This window comes from Lissotriton vulgaris, chromosome 1_1 (genome assembly GCF_964263255.1).
Source record: "Lissotriton vulgaris chromosome 1_1, aLisVul1.2, whole genome shotgun sequence".
NCBI lineage: Eukaryota > Metazoa > Chordata > Amphibia > Caudata > Salamandridae > Lissotriton > Lissotriton vulgaris.
Genome location: NC_141685.1, coordinates 6,004,605 through 6,023,152, shown reverse-complemented (window position 1 = coordinate 6,023,152; position 18,548 = coordinate 6,004,605). Strand labels below are relative to the sequence as shown.

The 18,548-nt window shown below is 45.3% G+C and overlaps 1 protein-coding gene across 1 annotated transcript in view; it reads left to right on the top strand.

The window, feature by feature from the left end:
* Positions 1-18,548, top strand: part of LOC147736938 (uncharacterized) — a 79,273-nt gene that overhangs the window by 56,166 nt on the left and 4,559 nt on the right.

The following is an 18,548-nucleotide window of genomic DNA, read 5'->3' as shown; positions in this document are numbered from 1 at the left end:
CATTGTTTGCATAAATCCTAGTTCCTGGCCTGTGTTATTGCATTGTTTGTGTCAGATTCTCCTTGTGCCTGGCGTGTGTTATTGCATTGTTTGCATCAGATGCTCCTAGTGCCTGGCCTGTGTTATTGCATTGTTTGTGTCAGATTCTCCTTGTGCCTGGCGTGTGTTATTGCATTGTTTGCATCAGATGCTCCTAGTGCCTGGCCTGTGTTATTGCATTGTGTGTGTCAGATTCTCCTTGTGCCTGGCTTGTCTTTTTCATTGTTTGCATCAGATTCTCCTTGTGCCTGGCCTGTGTTATTGCATTGTTTGCATCAGATTATCCCAGTGCCTGGGGTGTGTTATTGCATTGTTTGCATCAGATTCTCATAGTGCCTGGCCTGTGTTATTGCATTGTTTGCATCAATCCTAGTTCCTTGCCTTTGTTATTGCATTGTTTGTGTCATATTCACCTTGTGCCTGGCTTGTGTTTTTCATTGTTTGCATCAGATTCTCCTTGTGCCTGGCCTGTGTTATTGCATTGTTTGCGTCAGATTCTCCTAGTGCCTGGGGTGTGTTATTGCATTGTTTGCATCAGATTCTCATAGTTCCTGGCCTGTGTTATTGCATTGTTAGTGTCGGATTCTCCTTGTGCCTGGCCTGTGTTATTGCATTGCTAGTGTCGGATTCTCCTTGTGCCTGGCCTGTGTTATTGCATTGTTTACGTCAGATTCTCCTAGTGCCTGGCCTGTGTTATTGCATTGTTTGCTTCAGATTCTCCGAGTGCCTGGCATGTGTTATTGCATTGTTTGCATCAATCCTAGTGCCTGCTCTGTGTTATAGCATTGTTTACATCAGATTTTCCTAGTGCCTGGCTTGTGTTGTTGCATTGTTTGCGTCAGATTCTCCTCGTGCCTCGCCTGTGTTATTGCATTGTTTGCATCAGATTCTCCTCGTGCCTGGCCTGTGATATTGCATTGTTTGTGTCAGATTCTCCTAGTGCCTGGGGTGTGTTATTGCATTGTTTGCATCAGATTCTCATAGTTCCTGCCTGTGTTATTGCATTGTTTGCGTCAGATTCTCCTTGTGCCTGGCCTGTGTTATTGCATTGTTTGCGTCAGATTCTCCTAGTGACTGGCCTGTGTTATTGCATTGTTTGCGTCAGATTCTCATAGTGCCTGGCCTGTGTTATTGCATTGTTTGCATCAATCCTAGTTCCTTGCCTGTGTTATTGCATTGTTTGCGTCAGATTCTCCTAGTGCCTGGCCTGTGTTATTGCATTGTTTGCATCAATCCTAGTTCCTTGCCTGTGTTATTGCATTGTTTGCGTCTGATTCTCATAGTGCCTGGCCTGTGTTATTGCATTGTTTGCATAAATCCTAGTTTCTGGCCTGTGTTATTGCATTGTTTGTGTCAGATTTTCCTTGTGCCTGGCTTGTGTTTTTCATTGTTTGCATCAGATTCTCCTTGTGCCTGGCCTATGTTATTGCATTGTTAGCGTCAGATTATCCCAGTGCCTGGGGTGTGTTATTGCATTGTTTGCGTCAGATTCTCCTAGTGACTGGCCTGTGTTATTGCATTGTTTGCGTTAGATTCTCATAGTGCCTGGCCTGTGTTATTGCATTGTTTGCATCAATCCTAGTTCCTTGCCTGTGTTATTGCATTGTTTGCGTCAGATTCTCCTAGTGCCTGGCCTGTGTTATTGCATTGTTTGCATCAATCCTAGTTCCTTGCCTGTGTTATTGCATTGTTTGCGTCTGATTCTCATAGTGCCTGGCCTGTGTTATTGCATTTTTTGCATAAATCCTAGTTCCTGGCCTGTGTTATTGCATTGTTTGTGTCAGATTCTCCTTGTGCCTGGCTTGTGTTTTTCATTGTTTGCATCAGATTCTCCTTGTGCCTGGCCTGTGTTATTGCATTGTTAGCGTCAGATAATCCCAGTGCCTGGGGTGTGTTATTGCATTGTTTGCATCAGATTCTCATAGTGCCTGGCCTGTGTTATTGAATTGTTTGCATCAATCCTAGTTCCTTGCCTGTGTTATTGCATTGTTTGTGTCATATTCTCCTTGTGCCTGGCTTGTGTTTTTCATTGTTTGCATCAGATTCTCCTTGTGCATGGCCTGTGTTATTGCATTGTTTGCGTCAGATTCTCCTAGTGCCTGGGGTGTGTTATTGCATTGTTTGCATCAGATTCTCATAGGTCCTGGCCTGTGTTATTGCATTGTTTGTGTCAGATTCTCCTTGTGCCTGGCCTGTGTTATTGCATTGTTTATTTATTTATTTATTTATTTACAAGCTTGTATAGCGCTGGAATCGATTCCAACAGGAATATCTCTGCGCTTTTGGGCCAGTCAACAATACAGAGAAGAACAATTAATAAGGATTAGATCTCATTTTTAAATAAAACGGTTTTGAGAAGTTTTCTGAACTGGATGTGAGAGGGACAGGTCCTGAGATGTAGGGGGAGTCGATTCCATAAATTGGGTCCAGCTACGGACAGTGCTCTGCCCCCGTGTCTGGTCTTTTTGACACGAGGAACCACCAGTTGGTGGCTTGTGCTGGATCTGAGTGACCTGGACGGGATGTAGGGAATGAATTTCTGTCGCAGGTAGGTAGGGCCTTGTCCATTTATGTTTTTATGTATTATGCAGCAAATTTTAAATTTAACTCGCTGTCGTATGGAGAGCCAGTGGAGTTTTTGTAAAAGGGGTTTGGATGCTGTTCTTGGAGGGGCATTCAAGACTAGGCGCGCCGCTGTGTTCTGGACTACCTGAAGTCTGGCCAACACTCCCTCGTTGGCAGATAGGAGCAGGCCATTGCAGTAGTCAATACGACTTAGAACCAGGGCTTGCACTAAAGTCTTCCTAAACGTGTCAGGCAGCAGAGGGAAGATTTTACGCAGCATGCTGATGACATGAAAACATGAGCCTGCGACAGTGCTGGTGTGTTGCTTTAATGACAAATCCTGATCCAGGCGGATCCCCAGGTTTTTCACGACCTGTTTGGGTTCAGGGACCACACCAAGATCAGAAGGCCACCAGTCTGGAGCCCATAGAAGCTTGGCTTCGCCAAATAGCATGAGTTCTGTTTTGCTAACGTTGCACTGCAGATAATTGGAGGACATCCACTGTGCAACGGCCTTCATACCAGCCGAAAAGGAGTTTTTTATTTCAGTAGTGAGAGTTTCAAAAGGAAAGAGGATCTGAGTATCATCCGCGTAAGATACGGGGATGAACCCAAATCTTCGCATCACTCTTGCCAGGGGAGCCACATAGATGTTAAAAAGTGTTGGGCTCAAACAGGAGCCCTGTGGCACCCCTTTTGAAATCTCCACCTCTGCTGAGCGGTGAGCACCCATGATGACAGTCTGGGTGCGCTCAGTTAGAAAACTCCTTATCCAATCAAGGGCTCTGTTCTTAACTCCTACGTTCGACAACCGGTCAGTAAGGATGTTATGCGACACGGTGTCGAACGCTGCCGAGAGATCTAGTAACACTAGAATCACGGAATAGCCTTTGTCTTGAAGCATATGTAAGTCATCAGTGACAGACAAGAGGGCAGATTCCGTGCTGTGTTTCGGCCTAAACCCAGATTGGGAGTAGTCAAGGCCTCCATTGTTCTCCACATACTGTGAGAGATGTTGATTTACATGTTTTTCAGTCAGCTTGCCCAAAAACGGGAGCAGAGAGATGGGCCTGAGGTTTGATTGTTCCGTCCAAGGAATAGCAGCATTTTTCCTAATAGGCCTAACCAACGCCTGTTTCCATTGTCTTGGGACAGTGCCAGATTCAAGAGAAAGATTAATGAGTTTTTCCATAGATGGGCCTAGAACCTCCAGCAGAGAGGGCATAAGTCTGGCAGGGATAGTGTCATTGGGGCTACCACTTTTAATTTGAATGGTGAGTGCTGACAACTCCTTAGAAGTTATAGGAGGAAAATTATCCAGAGAATTGTCACTATGATTACACTCTATTTCATATGAAGCAAAATCTGCCTCACAAGTCATGGTTTTGTTAGAGTGCATGATTTTCGTGTAGATCAGATCTATCTTGTTAGAGAAGAATTGGGATGTCTCATCACAAAGTTTTTGAGATGAAATGTCAGGACTTTCGCTGGCTGTAGGTTTGACAAATGATTGTAGTATTTGATACAAAACCCTGGGGGAATTATCTGCTTCAGAAATGAGAGAAGTTATATGGGTTTTCCTAGCTGCGCGAATAGCTTTGTGGTATGCTCTTAAAGATTCCCAATAGATATTCCTATCAATATCTAGATGAGAGGTTCTCCACTTTTTCTCTAACTTCCTAGCTGTTAGTTTCAGTTTTCTAAGATTGTCAGAAAACCACACTTCCTGTTTTTTTGCTGGCCGTGGGTTAAACTTTTTCATGGGAGCTACTGCATCTATGGCAGATATTAAGGCTTTATCGAATTTATTAAGGGCATTTCCTATCTGATCCATTGGAGTGAAGGAAGGTTCAGTGTAATTATTCGCAAAGGCAGTTTTATTTACTTTATGCCATTGTCTTCGTACACTGGGAAGAGACATTGACCCATGAGAGACAGGTTTTGGGTAGGGGGTATGGAACTCAATAATAAAGTGGTCGGTCCAGCTGACTTGGGTGGGAGGGGAACAAATGACAGAAGAAAAATTAGCAAAAATAAGATCTAAGGTATGCCCAGCTACATGAGTTGGGCCCTCATTGCATTGTTTCAATCCTAAAAGGAGGAGATCATTAAGGATAGACTGTGCTTCTGTGCAATCTTTCAGCTCACTGTGTATGTTAAAATCTCCAATTAAAAGGAAGTCTCTGTCATTAGAGACATAAGGAGCAAGAATCTCAAGTAAAATGTTCGAAAAGTTAGTAGTGGGTCCAGGGGGGCGATATACTAGAGCACCCATTCTTGTGTGTTTAGGGGATAAGGCAGATTTAAAAATAAGTATTTCAATATCCTGCGTACATAGTTCTGCTACTATAGTGCAACTGATTTCTTGTTTGTGAATGATCGCAATTCCTCCACCAATTTTAATGGGGCGATCCGATCGTAGAATTTTATATCCCATGGGAATGGCCAGGGCGATAGCAGGGGTTGAGTGGGGTTTGAGCCATGTCTCAGTGCAAAAGCAGAAGTCTGGCTGAGTAGTGGAAACAAGATCCCACACCTCGGATGTATGTCTAGGTAGGGATCTAAGGTTGCAGAGAATGTTTTTCCCTCCAGTGAGACTATCAGTGTATACAGTTTTATCCTTCACACTGGGGAGGGGAGAACATGCAGACACGTTTGCCTTGACATTGACATCCTGACATTGGGTGGTAAATACCGCTCTGCATTTAATGCAAGCGAAAGGGCCCTCAGGAGTAACGTTAAAGTCCACAGTGCAAGCATGTGAAGGACTCACTTGTAAACTCCGAAGCGTTGTTGAGGAGTAAGTAAGTCTGGAAGACTGTGGATTACACATAACCGCCAAGGCCCCTGGTCCCGTTCTGTCGCGGACGGGCGCAGACGGGCAGGTCTTTGGCTGGTCTTAGGCGCCGTCTAAGGCGCCCGCTGCGCTCAACCGCTGCGCGTTTGAGCCGACGAGGGGCTAAATAGCCCTCTGATTGTGAACAGCTAGAGCGCTAACCGCTCTACTTCCTGTGGGCGTCTGGCTCTTGCCTGCCCCGCCCTCCGCACAACGGTATTGGCTACCGAGTCGGACCGGGGCGGGTAGGCTGGAGTATCGAGCTCAGAGGCTGGGAAGTGTTGTAAACATCGAGTGCATCAGATTCTCATAGTGCCTGGCCTGTGTTATTGCATTGTTTGCATCAGATTCTCCTAGTGTCCGGCCTGTGTTGTTGCATTGTTTGCATCAATCCTAGTGCCTGGCCTGTGTTATTGCATTGTTTGTGTCAGATTCTCCTTGTGCCTGGCGTGTGTTATTGCATTGTTTGCATCAGATGCTCCTAGTGCCTGGCCTGTGTTATTGCATTGTGTGTGTCAGATTCTCCTAGTGCCAGGCCTGTGTTATTGCATTGTTTGTGTCAGATTCTCCTAGTGCCTGGCTTGTGTTATTGCATTGTTTGCTTTAGATTCTCCGAGTGCCTGGCATGTGTTATTGCACTGTTTGCATCAATCCTAGTGCCTGCTCTGTGTTATGGCATTGTTTACATCAGGTTTTCCTAGTGCCTGGCTTGTGTTGTTGCATTGTTTGCGTCAGATTCTCCTCATGCCTCGCCTGTGTTATTGCATTGTTTACATCAGATTCTCCTTGTGCCTGGCCTGTGTTATTGCATTGTTTGCGTCAGATTCTCCTGGTGCCTGGCTTGTGTTATTGCATTGCTTGCATCAGATTCTACTTGTGCCTGGCCTGTGTTATTGCATTGTTTGCATCAGATTCTCCTTGTGCCGGGCCCGTGTTAATGCATTGTATGTGTCAGATTCTCTTCGTGCCTGGCCAGTGTTTTTGCATTGTTTGCCTCAGATTCTCCTAGTGCCTGGACTGTGTTATTGCATTGTTTGAGTCACATTCTCCCAACGCCTGGTCTGTGTTATTGCATTGTTTGCCTCAGATTCTCCTAGTTCCTGGCTTTTGTTATTGCATTGTTTACATCAGATTCTCCTAGTGCCTGGCTTGTGTTTTTGTATTGTTTGCATCAGATTCTGCTAGTGTCCGGCCTGTGATGTTGCATTGTTTGCATCAATCCTAGTGCCTGGCCTGTGTTATTGCATTGTTTGTGTCAGATTCTCCTAGTGCCTCGCCTGTGTTATTGCATTGTTTGCATCAGGTTCTCCTCGTGCCTTGCCTGTGTTATTGCAATGTGTCCAAGAGATTCTCCTAGTGCCTGGCCTGTGTTATTGCATTTTGAGCGTCAAATTCTCCTAGTGCCTGGCCTGTGTTACTGCATTGTTTGCATCAGATTCTCATAGTGCCTGGTCTGTGTTATTGCATTGTTTGCATCAATCCTAGTACCTGGCCTGTGTTATTGCATTGTTTGTGTCAGATTCTCCTTGTGCCTGGCTTGTGTTTTTTATTTTTTGCATCAGATTCTCCTTGTGCCTGTCCTGTGTTATTGCATTGTTTGCATCAGATTCTCATAGTTCCTGGCCTGTGTTATTGCATTGTTTGCGTCAGATTCTCCTTGTGCCTGGCCTGTGTTAGTGCATTGTTTGCATCAGATTAACCTAGTGCCTGGCCTGTGTTATTGCATTGTTTGCATCATATTCTCCTAGCTCCTGGCCTGTGTTATTGCATTGTTTGTGTCAGATTCTCCTAGTGCCTGGCCTGTGTTATTGCATTGTTTGCTTCAGATTCTCCGAGTGCCTGGCATGTGTTATTGCATTGTTTGCATCAATCCTAGTGCCTGCTCTGTGTTATGGCATTGTTTACATCAGATTTTCCTAGTGCCTGGCTTGTGTTGTTGCATTGTTTGTGTCAGATTCTCCTCGTGCCTCGCCTTTGTTATTGCATTGTTTGCATCAGATTCTCCTCGTGCCTGGCCTATGATATTGCATTGTTTGTGTCAGATTCTCCTAGTGCCTGGGGTGTGTCATTGCATTGTTTGCATCAGATTCTCATAGTTCCTGTCCTGTGTTATTGCATTGTTTGTGTCAGATTCTCCTAGTGCCTGGCCTGTGTTATTGCATTGTTTCCATCAATCCTAGTTCCGTGACTGTGTTATTGCATTGTTTGCGTCAGATTCTCCTAGTGCCTGGCCTGTGTTATTGCATTGTTTGCATCAATCCTAGTTCCTTGCCTGTGTTATTGCATTGTTTGCGTCTGATTCTCATAGTGCCTGGCCTGTGTTATTGCATTGTTTGCATAAATCCTAGTTCCTGGCCTGTGTTATTGCATTGTTTGTGTCAGATTCTCCTTGTGCGTGGCTTGTGTTTTTCATTGTTTGCATCAGATTCTCCTTGTGCCTGGCCTGTGTTATTGCATTGTTTGCCTCAGATTATCCCAGTGCCTGGGGTCTGTTATTGCATTGTTTGCATCAGATTCTCATAGTGCCTGGCCTGTGTTATTGCATTGTTTGCATCAATCCTAGTTCCTTGCCTGTGTTATTGCATTGTTTGTGTCATATTCTCATTGTGCCTGGCTTGTGTTTTTCATTGTTTGCATCAGATTCTCCTTGTGCCTGGCCTGTGTTATTGCATTGTTTGCGTCAGATTCTCCTAGTGCCTGGGGTGTGTTATTGCATTGTTTGCATCAGATTCTCATAGGTCCTGGCCTGTGTTATTGCATTGTTTGTGTCAGATTCTCCTTGTGCCTGGCCTGTGTTATTGCATTGTTTGCGTCAGATTCTCCTAGTGACTGGCCTGTGTTATTGCATTGTTTGCATCAGATTCTCATAGTGCCTGGCCTGTGTTATTGCATTGTTTGCATCAATCCTATTTCCTCGCCTGTGTTATTGCATTGTTTGCGTCAGATTCTCCTTGTGCCTGGCTTGTGTTATTGCATTGTTTGCGTCAGATTCTCCTAGTGTCCGGCCTGTGTTGTTGCATTGTTTGCATCAATCCTAGTGCCTGGCCTGTGTTATTGCATTGTTTGCATCAGATTCTCCTAGTGCCTGGCCTGTGTTATTGCATTGTGTGTGTCAGATTCTCCTAGTGCCTGGCCTGTGTTATTGCATTGTTTGTGTCAGATTCTCCTAGTGCCTGGCCTGTGTTATTGCATTGTTTGCTTTAGATTCTCCGAGTGCCTGGCATGTTTTATTGCATTGTTTGCATCAATCCTAGTGCCTTCTCTGTGTTATGGCATTGTTTACATCAGATTTTCCTAGTGCCTGGCTTGTGTTGTTGCATTGTTTGCATCAGATTCCCCTCGTGCCTGGCCTGTGTTATTGCATTGTTTGTGTCAGATTCTCCTGGTGCCTGGCTTGTGTTATTGCATTGTTTGCATCAGATTCTCCTTGTGCCGGGCCCGTGTTAATGCATTGTATGTATCAGATTCTATTCGTGCCTGGCCAGTGTTTTTGCATTGTTTGCCTCAGATTCTCCTAGTGCCTGGCCTGTGTTATTGCATTGATTGAGTCACATTCTCCCAACGCCTGGTCTGTGTTATTGCATTGTTTGCCTCAGATTCTCCTAGTTCGTGGCTTGTGTTATTGCATTGTCTGCATCAGATTCTCCTAGTGCCTGGCCTGTGTTATTGCATTGTTTGAGTCACATTCTCCCAATGCCTGGTCTGTGTTATTGCATTGTTTACCTCAGATTCTCCTAGTTCCTGGCTAGTGTTATTGCATTGTTTACATCAGATTCTCCTAGTGCCTGGCTTGTGTTATTGTATTGTTTGCATCAGATTCTCCTAGTGTCCGGCCTGTGATGTTGCATTGTTTGCATCAATCCTAGTGCCTGGCCTGTGTTATTGCATTGTTTGTGTCAGATTCTCCTAGTGCCTCGCCTGTGTTATTGCATTGTTTGCATCAGGTTCTCCTCGTGCCTTGCCTGTGTTATTGCAATGTGTCCAAGAGATTCTCCTAGTGCCTGGCCTGTGTTATTGCATTTTGAGCGTCAAATTCTCCTAGTGCCTGGCCTGTGTTATTGCATTGTTTGCATCAGATTCTCATAGTGCCTGGTATGTGTTATTGCATTGTTTGCATCAATCCTAGTACCTGGCCTGTGCTATTGCATTGTTTGTGTCAGATTCTCCTTGTGCCTAGCTTGTGTTTTTCATTTTTTGCATCAGATTCTCCTTGTGCCTGTCCTGTGTTATTGCATTGTTTGCATCAGGTTCTCCTCGTGCCTTGCCTGTGTTATTGCAATGTGTCCAAGAGATTCTCCTAGTGCCTGGCCTGTGTTATTGCATTTTGAGCGTCAAATTCTCCTAGTTCCTGGCCTGTGTTATTGCATTGTTTGCGTCAGATTCTCCTTGTGCCTGGCCTGTGTTATTGCATTGTTTGCATCAGATTAACCTAGTGCCTGGCCTGTGTTATTGCATTGTTTGCATCAATCCTACTTCCTTGCGCGTGTTATTGCATTGTTTGCGTCAGATTCTCCATGTGCCTGGCTTGTGTTATTGCATTGTTTGCATCAGATTCTCCTAGTGTCCGGGCTGTGTTGTTGCCTTGTTTGAATCAATCCTAGTGCCTGGCCTGTGTTATTGCATTGTTTGTGTCAGATTCTCCTTGTGCGTGGCTTGTGTTATTGCATTGTTTGCATCAGATTCTCCTAGCTCCTCGCCTGTGTTATTGCATTGTTTGTGTCAGATTCTCCTAGTGCCTGCCTGTGTGATTGCATTTTTTGCTTCAGATTCTCCGAGTGCCTGGCTTGTGCTATTGCATTGTTTGCATCAGATTCTCCTAGTGTCCGGCCTGTGTTGTTGCATTGTTTGTGTCAGATTCTCCTAGTGCCTGGCCTGTGTTATTGCATTGTTTGCTTCAGATTCTCCGAGTGCCTGGCTTGTGTTATTGCATTGTTTGCATCAATCCTAGTGCCTGCTCTGTGTTATGGCATTGTTTACATCAGATTTTCCTAGTGCCTGGCTTGTGTTATTGCATTGTTTGCATCAGATTCTCCTCGTGCCTCGCCTGTGTTATTGCTTTGTTTGCATCAGATTGTCCTTGTTCCTGGCTTGTGTTATTGCATTGTTTACATCAGATTCTCCTAGTGCCTGGCTTGTGTTATTGTATTAATTGCATCAGATTCTCCTAGTGTCCGGCCTGTGATGTTGCATTGTTTGCATCAATCCTAGTGCCCAGCCTGTGTTATTGCATTGTTTGTGTCAGATTCTCATAGTGCCTCGCCTGTGCTATTGCATTGTTTGCATCATGTTCTCCTCGTGCCTTGCCTGTTTTATTGCAATGTGTCCAAGAGATTCTTCTAGTGCTTGTTCTGTGTTTTTGCATTTTGAGCGTCAGATTCTCCTAGTGCCTGGCCTGTGTTATTGCATTGTTTACATCAGATTCTCATAGTGCCTGGCCTGTGTTATTGCATTGTTTGCATCAATCCTAGTTCCTGGCCTGTGTTATTGCATTGTTTGTGTCAGATTCTCCTTGTGTCTGGCCTGTGTTATTGCATTGTTTGCATCAGATTAACCTAGTGCCTGGCCTGTGTTATTGCATTGTTTGCATCAGCTTCTCATAGTGCCTGGCCTGTGTTATTGCGATGTTTGCATCAATCCTAGTTCCTTGCCTGTGTTATTGCATTGTTTGCATCAGATTCTCCTTGTGCCTGGCTTGTGTTATTGCATTGTTTGCATCAGATTCTCCTAGTGTCCGGGCTGTGTTGTTGCCTTGTTTGCATCAGTCCTAGTGCCTGGCCTGTGTTATTGCATTGTTTGTGTCAGATTCTCCTTGTGCGTGGCTTGTGTTATTGCATTGTTTGCATCAGATTCTCCTAGCGCCTGGCCTGTGTTATTGCATTGTTTGTGTCAGGTTCTCCTAGTGCCTGGCCTGTGTTATTGTATTGTTTGCATCAGATTCTCCTCTTGCATGGCCTGTGTTATTGCATTGTGTGCATCAGATTCTCCTCGTGCCTGGCCTGTGTTATTGCATTATTTGCATCAGATTCTCCTCGTGCCTGGCCTGTGTTATTGCATTGTTTGCGTCAGATTCTCCTCATGCCTGGCCTGTGTTATTGCATTGTTAGCATCAGATTCTCATAGTGCCTGGCCTGTGTTATTGCATTGTTTGCCTCAGATTCTCCTAGTTCCTGGCTTTTGGTATTGCATTGTTTGCATCGGATTCTCCTAGTGCCTGGCCTGTGTTATTGCATTGTTTGAGTCACATTCTCCCAACGCCTGGTCTGTGTTATTGCATTATTTGCCTCAGATTCTCCTAGTTCCTGGCTTGTGTTATTGCATTGTTTACATCAGATTCTCCTAGTGCCTGGTTTGTGTTTTTGCATTGTTTGCATCAGATTCTCGTAGTTCCTGGCTTTTGTTATTGCATTGTTTGCATCAGATTCTCCACGTGTCCGGCCTGTGTTACTGCATTGTTTGCATCAGATTCTCATCATGCCTGGCCTGTGTTATTGCATTGTTTGCTACAGATTCTCCTCTTGAATGGCTTGTGTTATTGCATTGTTTGCATCAGATTCTCCCAAAGCCTAGTCTGTGTAATAACATTGTTTGCGTTAGATTCTCCTCTTGTCTGGCCTGTTTTATTGCATTCTTTGCGTCATTTTCTCCTCGTGCCTGGCCTGTGTTATTGCATTGTTTCCATCAGATTCTCCTTGTGCCTGGTCTGTCTTATTGCATTGTTTGCAGCAGATTTTCCTCATGCTGGTGCTAGTGATATTGCATTGTTTGCGTCAGATTCTCCTCGTGCCTGGCCTGTGTTATTGCATTGTTTGTATCAGATTCTCCTAGTGTCCGGGCTGTGTTGTTGCCTTGTTTGCATCAATCCTAGTGCCTGGCCTGTGTTATTGCATTGTTTGTGTCAGATTCTCCTTGTGCGTGGCTTGTGTTATTGCATTGTTTGCATCAGATTCTCCTAGCGCCTGGCCTGTGTTATTGCATTGTTTGTGTCAGATTCTCCTAGTGCCTGGCCTGTGTTATTGCATTGTTTGCTTCAGATTCTCCGAGTGCCTGGCATGTGTTATTGCATCGTTTGCATAAATCCTAGTGCCTGCTCTGTGTTATGGCATTGTTTACATCATATTTTCCTAGTGCCTGGCTTGTGTTATTGCATTGTTTGCATCAGAATCTCCTCGTGCCTTGCCTCTGTTATTGCATTGTTTGCATCAGATTCTCCTCGTGCCTTGCCTCTGTTATTGCATTGTTTGCATCAGATTCTCCTTGTGCCTGGCTTGTGTTATTGCATTGTTTGTGTCAGATTCTCCTCGTGCCTGTCCTGTGTTATTGCATTGTTTGCATCAGATTCTCCTCGTGCCTGGCCTGTGTTATTGAATTATTTGCATCAGATTCTCCTCGTGCCTGGCCCGTGTTAATGCATTGTATGCATCAGATTCTCCTTGTGCCTTGTCTGTGTTATTGCATTATTTGCCTCAGATTATCCTAGTTCCTGGCTTGTGTTATTGCATTGTTTACATCAGATTCTCCTAGTGCCTGGCTTGTGTTATTGCATTGTTTGCGTCAGATTCTCTTAGTGCCTGGCCTGTGTTATTGCATCGTTCGCATCAGATTCTCCAAGTGTCCGGCCTGTGTTATTGAATTGTTTGCCTCATATTATCCTAGTTCCTGGCTTGTGTTATTGCATTGTTTGCATCAGATTCTCCTAGTGCCTGGCTTGTGTTATTGCATTGTTGTCGTCAGATTCTCCTAGTACCTGACTTGTGTTATTGCTTTGTTTGCATCAGATTCTCCACGTGTCCGGCCTGTGTTACTGCATTGTTTGCATCAGATTCTCCTCTTGAATGGCTTGTGTTATTTCATTGTTTGCATCAGATTCTGCCAAAGCCTGGTCTGTGTAATAACATTGTTTGCATCAGATTCTCCTCATGTCTGGCCTGTTTTATGGCATTCTTTGCGTCATTTTCTCCTCGTGCCTGGCCTGTGTTCTTGTATTGTTTGCATCAGATTCTCCTTGTGCCTGGCCTGTGTTATTGCATTGTTTGTATCAGATTTTCCTCATGCTGGTGCTAGTGTTATTGCATTGTTTGCGTCAAATTCTCCTTGTGGCTGGCCTGTGTTATTGCACTGTTTGCGTCAGATTCTCCTAGTGCCTGGCCTGTGTTTTTGCATTGTTTGCACCAGATTCTCCTAGTGCCTGGCCTGTGTTTTTGCATTGTTTGCACCAGATTCTCCTAATGCCTGGCTTGTGTTATTGCATTGTTTGCGTCAGATTCTCCTCATGCCTGGCCTGTTTTATTGCATTGTTTGCGTCAGATTCTCCCAACGCCTGGTCTGTGTTATTGCATTGTTTGCCTCAGATTCTCCTAGTGCCTGGCTTGTGTTATTGTATTGTTTGCCTCAGATTCTCCTCGTGCCTGGCCTGTGTTATTGCATTGTTTGCATCACTTTTTTCTAGTGTTATTGCACTGTATGTGCTGCTCTTGGTATGTTAATATTCTAATAGTTGCAGCTTTTCTAACAAACATGGTACCTTTTATCCCAATCAAGTGCATCTGACTGCAAGGACACTGCACTCTTCCTGCAGGACCAATCTATTTCCTATTTATGTAGCAACAGACAGCACAACATGTCTGCCAGAGATGTCGTAGGGTCAGAAACAGTGCATAGGTAAGTTGGTATGATGCAAAAAAACTGCACATGGCGCAGCTGACAGAAGTCCTGCCTAGAAAGGAAGATCTGCACAAGGCACATGTTAGAATTGGGGGTCTCTAGTCGGCACAGGTAGGTACTTGTGACAAATAGGGACACTATCCTCTAGTCAGGGTAAGGGGGTACCCTCCTAAAATAACCCCTGCTCATGTCCTTGGTAACTTGGCACGAGCAGACAGGCTTATCTCAGAGGCAGTATGTAAAGCATTTGTGAACACATGCAGTAATCAAGTGACAACACTACAAATTGACACCACACAGGTTGTATATTTATAAATATAAGTTTATTTTCTATATATTTACCAAAAGACCAAAAACGATAAGAATAATCCACAGGGGGGAGGAGCTACGTTGCGAACCAAGATGGCCGCATAAGCTCCCGGCTCCATCGACCTCCGCCGGCGGCTCGTCTATCCTGTTGTCTATCCTCTACCCACGCCCTATGCCTGGGTGCATGAAGGTTGCCTGATGCCAACCGTGCCATCCCGGACTTCCTACCTTATTCGGCGACGGAGTTATGTCGTGTCCCATCTTCAGCCTACTCCAGGGCTGCCGCCGGGACCTCGATTCCTGAACCATCCGAGTGGGGACCCAGATCGTGGCCGGTCTTCCGGATTCGAATAATTCTTTGCATTTCCGATTTGTGGCTTCGTTGATGGAGGGTGCCAGGGATGAGGCATCGTGACGTGCTGTGATCCTCCTGAGCCGTGGCTGGGGGCTGTGTGCCCGGACCCCTGTTTCCCGGTCCAGGGTTGACGGGCTGCTCCCGCAGCCGGTGACTGTGTTGAGCGTGCCAGTTCGGGGCGCCCCTGTTGTCGAGATCGTCTGAATGTGTGCCTGAAGCCCAGTGATGTGGTCTGGAGATCGTATCCCCCTCCGTCCCCTGGGCCCCGGGATGGAGGGGACTGATGGCGCACTTTCGTTGAGATCCGTAATGGCAGCAATTGGGGCACTCCGCTCCCAATTCACCGTCACGTATGTCTCTCTGGCGGCAAAGCTGGACGATGTCTGCTCGCGGCCGGCCACTGACGCTGCGACACCTAAACAGCACTTTGTGGTCCGGTCGAGCGATTTGACCCGCCATTTTAAGGTTCCCGAGCGGCAGCTTGACTTTGCCCATTTGGAAGTTTTCCGCCCCACTTCTCCTTTACCCGTCACAGTGCCTGGTCTTCCCCTCACGTTTCCTATTCAATGGAGTATCATCGCTGGAGGTCCTGATCGTCAACGCCGAGTCTCAGGGTCCTGTCGTAAGGGACTGCCGTTCTTCTTCATCCTGGCCCGTCTGTACGGCGGAGGCCGCCATTTTGTGTTCGAACTTTGTTCCATCTTCAGTGCCTCGGACTGCCGTGGACGCTTTGTCTGCCTCTGGTCGGCTGTGGCTTGGTTGGCGCGTGCCACGGGAAGGATTCGCACTGGTCAGGGCTGATTCCAACTTTGTCTTGTTCTTGCTCCTCGCCACTGCCTTGGACTACCTAAGACTCTTTTCCTGATCGCGTTTGCTGTGACTCTGGCGATAGGTCTCCCCGTGATCCTTTCAGGGTTGACTTTTACTTTTCTGGGATTGCTCAGTTCATTTTTTGCCGGGATTGCACCGAGTATCTCACCGGGCGCTGGGGTGGGGGGGTTCTTATTGGTGACTGTCCTCCCCGTGTTACTGCCAAATGTTTGCTTTGATTGACGATGATTGTGCCTTAGGGAGGTCACTGCCGGCGGGGGGTAGCGGGTGTCCGGGAGTGTCTGTCTCTCTCCTCCTCCACTTCTTTTATCTCTTCCCTTCTGTGGGGCAGTTCCGGGGCGACAGGCACACTGTTAGTGGGTTAGGCCGTAGCCATTACAGGGGTGCAGGGTGGCGGGTGCGGGGGGGGTTTGTTATTTTAGTTTGTTTTGTTCTATGGTCCCTATCGCTCTTTTCCGGCTTTGGGAGGGTCTTTTCCTCTTTAGTAGGGTTGGCTGTCTCTTGGTCTTACACCTTTTTTCTTCTGCTGGCATCTCAACATGCCTCTGTGTCTCTGTCCTTGGGAGGTGGGCTTTCTGGGATGATACTTAGCAACGTTGCTTTCTGCAGTGTCGCCTGCTACCCAGTTCGGCCGCCGCGGCCGCCTAGATTTCATAGTTGCTGGAGTCAAAGCCTGTCTCCGACTGTAAGTGGGGTACGTCCCCCCTCGTCTCTTTTGTGTATTTCTCCTGTAAGGTGTGATGTCCTTGTTGTTGCAGCCCCTACTTTTCTCTTAAATTTAAAATGAAAACCTCCTATCCTGTGTTACGGACCTTACAGCCACGTCTGGAATATCTCGGAATATCCTGATTGTTGATCGACCTACGTTTCTCCTGTTCCTATTTATTGTCTTTGCGGCCGGCCATGGTGGTTGTTGCCCTGCGCATGTATCTCCTTATTTTTTGAATAAAGGTTTGTTTGCCTTATAATGTAAAGGACGGGCCTTACAGTGAACCCCTCTCTCTGTTTTACTCAAAAGCCCTGGAATGAGCTGCATCTACTTTAAGAAGAACTGAAGACTTGCTTTTTAAAGTTGTCTTTCAGGCCAGAACCAGGCTCTGTAAGCTGCACTAGTTTCAGGGAGATGGACAGATGTTATGGTGATAGGAAACCCCCCTCAAACCACAATAATGTTCCAATCTTCCAGGTTAGAAGAAACCAGAAATGCTTGAACCAAGGGAGCTGTTGAAAGTGTCAAAGGTGACTTATGAACAGCGAGGTAAAGACAGGAGTTGGCATTTGAGATGATGTTAAGTGAATAGGAAAGGAACGAGAAGTGTGTGACTGGAGTTACTTTTGTTGTATACTTCGTGAAGAGTTACCGGAAATTTTACAGCACCGCCCGATCCACCTCTTTTTCTAAAATCTATTGTTGTTTAAATTAAATCTTGATCATATGCGTCTATCTTAAGCAAAACCTCAAGCACTTGGGTGCTCCATGAGTGCCCTTACTTTGCTCAGTTACTCTGTGAACACTGGTAAATCACCTCCTTTTCAGGCATTAATAAGATGTCACCCAATCAACAGAACTTTAAGCTAAATATCTGTGTTTGATGAAATATTCCTTGGTAAGTTTCAAAGGCGGTAAAGAATAAGGTGAAGATTTACTAAGATTTTTTGCCGTGTTTGCATCACAAAAGTGGCACTAAACAGCGCAAAATCTTTTTTCCTAATTTTCTTTCCAGCAAATAACGTAAAAGTAATGTGAAGAATCGCATAGCACTGCTTCGCATTACTTTGCACCACGGGGGCCTGCCAAGGGTGATGCATGGGCGTTCCCGTGCAACCATCCATGCTTTCTCACGCTAAACCCAATTTACCAAATACAGTAGATGGTGTTTAGCGTGAGAAAACTTCACCCTTTTAAACTAGGCTCAAGGAAGGAGAATGCTTAAATTTTTCCTTCCTTTTCTGACTTTGCATGCATGCTGCACTGTGCAACACAGATACAAAGTGGGAAAAGCCTTCCCTCATGTCTAGGCATAGTATTGTGTACAGAAAGGGTGTCCTTCCTGTACAAAGCCTATGCTTGACTCACACACACAAACATCCTAGCGTGTTGTCAGTCGATTTAGATACCGCATATAGGTTTTCCGATTTACGCCCTTATATAGGCACAATTCGCAATATCCTTATATAGGCATAGAAATCTTACCCTTATTTAGGTATTATCCATACAAACCAAATATAGGCATGGTCACCTACATCCGCCTATTTACGTCACAACGAGTTCTTGAAAAACCAGACTTAAGCTTTTAGGATTTCTCCTTGCTTGGATTATTGATTACTCCAAGAACACATTTATTATGTATGAACATCTATTCCTTAGGGGTTCATTCATGACATTCCTATGCCTGACTTTTACGTCAATACTGCCATTCCTAAACACCTTCAAGGTGTAAACATACCTTCACTTACAATAGCAAGATACAGCTGTATACTCTGGCTCTCTACGGCAAGTTTGGAAGGAAGTACGAATCCCTGCCTGACGCACTGACCAGACGCTGTCATCCTCCTGGCAGAGAATCCAGCTCCATTGGTTTCTGATTCCCCTTGCGGGGTATTAGAAGATCGAGACCTTCAAAGAGATTCCAACCTCTCTCATTCTAAGGTATCAAGCAGGCTAGAACCTAGAGGGACTCTTGGCAACTATGGCAAACTAAACTATAGCTAGCTATACTTTAGAGCACCTACTTCTTACCTCGTACTACACTTAGGTTAGGTACACTGGGGTAGAAATATTTAGAAGCACCAGATGATTATTCACATTTTAGCCTGTGTTATTTATGTATGTATTTTTATGAATATATGTCATAGCTACAAACCATGCTATTGCAGTATTATCTAATCCTACTGCTAACACTGTACGTTTTATACTTTGCATTCTGACATACGATTGTAGCAGTTCATATC